General features: G+C 47.8%; 2 non-coding genes across 2 annotated transcripts; both read right to left on the minus strand.

The window, feature by feature from the left end:
• Positions 1-1,046: 1,046 nt before the first annotated feature.
• Positions 1,047-1,129, minus strand: LOC133068722 (small Cajal body-specific RNA 18). The gene has a single exon (XR_009695675.1). It is a non-coding gene; the product is annotated as a small Cajal body-specific RNA 18 (non-coding RNA).
• A 75-nt stretch (positions 1,130-1,204) lies between these two features.
• On the minus strand, positions 1,205-1,347 carry LOC133068729 (small Cajal body-specific RNA 17). Its single transcript, XR_009695681.1, has one exon. It is a non-coding gene; the product is annotated as a small Cajal body-specific RNA 17 (non-coding RNA).
• Positions 1,348-2,844: the final 1,497 nt, after the last annotated feature.

The following is a 2,844-nucleotide window of genomic DNA, read 5'->3' on the forward strand; positions in this document are numbered from 1 at the left end:
AGATATAAAGGTCATCTGAGTTAAACTCACCCATTCCAGTCCATTTTAGTTTGTTGACTCCTAGAATGTCGACACTCACTCTTGCCATCTCCCGTTTGACCACTTTCAATTTGCCTTGATTCATGGACCTAACATTCCAGGTTCTTATGTAATATTGCTCTTTATAGCATTAGACCTTGCTTCTATCACCAGTCACATCCACAACTAGGTATTGTTTTGCTTTGGCTCCATCCCTTCATTCTTTCTGGAGTTATTTCTCCACTGATCTCCAGTAGCATATTGAGCACCTACTGACCTGGGGAGTTCCTCTTTCGGTATACTATCATTTTGCCCTTTCATACTGTTCATGGGGTTCTCAAGGCAAGAATACTGAAGTGGTTTGCCATTCCCTTCTCCAGTGGACCACATTCTGTCAGACCTCTCCACCATGACCCGTCCGTCTTGGGTGGCCCCAAACAACATGGCTTAGTTTCAAGCCTGATGTCAGGGGCAGCGGCCGAGACCAGCTACCCCACGCCCAAGGTCAGGGACAGTGGCTGAGAGGAGATACCCCTCGTCCAAGGTAAGGAGCAGCGGCTGTGCTTTGCTGGAGCAGCCGTGAAGAGATATCCCACGTCCAAGGTAAGAGAAACCCAAGTAAGACAGTAGGTGTTGTGAAAGGGCATCAGAGGGCAGACACTCTGAAACCATAATCACAGAAAACTAGCCAATCTGATCACAGGACCACAGCCTTGTCTAACTCGATGAAACTAAGCCATGCCATGTGGGGCCCTGGTACTTAGACTTGCACAAAACGTGGCCCCCAAGACAGGCTATCCACAGGAGAAGTGGGGCTATGGGCCTAGAGGTCACTGGAGACTACGCCAGGCTCCTGCCTGCAACCGGCTGGAGATTTCAGGAAAGGGTCAGCCCAGACCCTGCGTCCAACACTGATACTTGCAGGGGGTGCACTGTGTGGACAGTGGCAGCTGAGGATCAGGCTTCGTAACTGGGCTGTGACACTTATTGTTGTTCTTTTTTTTTTTTCATTTCTTTTTTTTTTTTTCCGGTCTCAGTCCATTCTCAGAACACGCTCCATCACCTAGTTCCCAGAACTCAGATTGCGCAGTGGTCACGTCATCATCGACCAGGGCTCACAGAGCGGCAGGGGCCACCCTAACCACACCCAAACCTTAGCCTAACTGCCTCCCCTTAACCTCCCAGCCCCCGGGTCCCTGGCCCCATTTTGCCTGACACGTTTTCATAATCCTCTCAGGCTCCGGGCCGGCGGCGCCGCCAGCCATGGGGCCCGATCATATAAGGAAAATACTGCGGCCTCATCCGGGGGCTGCATCGTGGACCCGGGGGCGCCCTGTCCCCTACGCCACTCGCTACACCCTACCCTGCAAACCTCCCTGCCCCGCTTCGTGCGCCAGTATCTCCCGAGCGAGTCCAGCCACCTCGGCTTCCCCCCATGGGCTGTTCTTATTGTTGTTCTTTCACTCAATCATTTCTGACTCTTTGCGACCCCACAGACTGCAGCACGCCAGGCTTCCCTGTCCTTTACTATCTCCCAGAGTTTGCTTAAACTCATGTCCGTTGAGTTTATGATGCCATCCAAACATCTCATCCTCTGTTGTCCCCTTCTCCTCCTGCTCTCAATCTTTCCCAGCATCAGGGTCTTTTCCAATGACTCTGCTCTTCGCATCAGGTGGCCAAAGTATTGGAGTTTCAGCTTCAGCATCAGTCCTTCCAATGAATATTCAGGACTACTTTCCTTTTTTTTTTTTTTTTTGATAGTGGAGTGCAGTTTATTACACCAGTGGCCCAAAGCAGAGTCTCCTCTTAGCCAAGGACCCCGACCAGCATTTGTGAAAATCTTTTATACCCCATGTGTACGTGTCTGAACCCACCACCCCAAATTCCTTGAAACTTACATCAACTAAGGAAGGGTAAATACAATCCCAATAACCCCATTATTCATATGCCATGTGCTCAGACAGTTAAACAATTAGCCAATAATCAATAAGCCCGAGGTTACACTCCGACAGGTACAGAAATTTTATGGCCTTTCTGGAGGAAGGGGTGATTAGTGTATGTGCTCTCTTAGCTGATGAGTAACCTGGATACGATCTTCAAGGTTCCCCTGTCCGGAAGGGGTCTTATGCTTCTGTTGTCATTTCCATAGACACTAAACACAGAGTGCAGAGTCCATTGGAGAGGTGGCTGAGCATGGTCAGCATGAACAGGCCTAAGATGGAGTCCAGGCCCTATGAATTCTTTCTTCATTCCCCGCTCCTGATGCTCCTAGTTTCTATAACAACCATCATTTATTGTGATATATTGTACCCTAGCCCTCCGGCCACCCACATGAGAGAACGCTATCAACCTCTGGGTTACAAAATTCATAATGCATTATAAAATTCAGGGTCCACAAAGCACAACTATCAAGGCAACTATAACAGTTTTAAATACAGTTTTCCACCAATCGCCCTTCACCCAAGATAGGACCAAAGTCCAGAAAGGAATGTTTTCATTTGACATTGCTTTTACCTGGTTTTTCATGCCATCTAAAGCAGTCAATACATTGCCAGATAAGTCAGGAGTGTATACACAACATTCAACCTTAATTATAGAACAGTTCCCTCCTTGAGCAGCTCTGAGTATGTCCAAAGCCATTCTATTATGAATTACCACTTTTCTCATTTGCATTTGCTCTTCATTTAAGGTTTGGATGGCTTTTGTTCTATCTAGGAGGGCCTGTTTTGTGAAATTAGTCAAGGCCTCTACTTTAATCATAATATCTGTTGTCCCTATAGAGGGTACGAATAAGGCAGCAATATACTCATACCATCGAAACACAGG

The sequence above is a fragment of the Dama dama genome, chromosome 13 (genome assembly GCF_033118175.1).
Source record: "Dama dama isolate Ldn47 chromosome 13, ASM3311817v1, whole genome shotgun sequence".
NCBI classification, from domain to species: domain Eukaryota; kingdom Metazoa; phylum Chordata; class Mammalia; order Artiodactyla; family Cervidae; genus Dama; species Dama dama.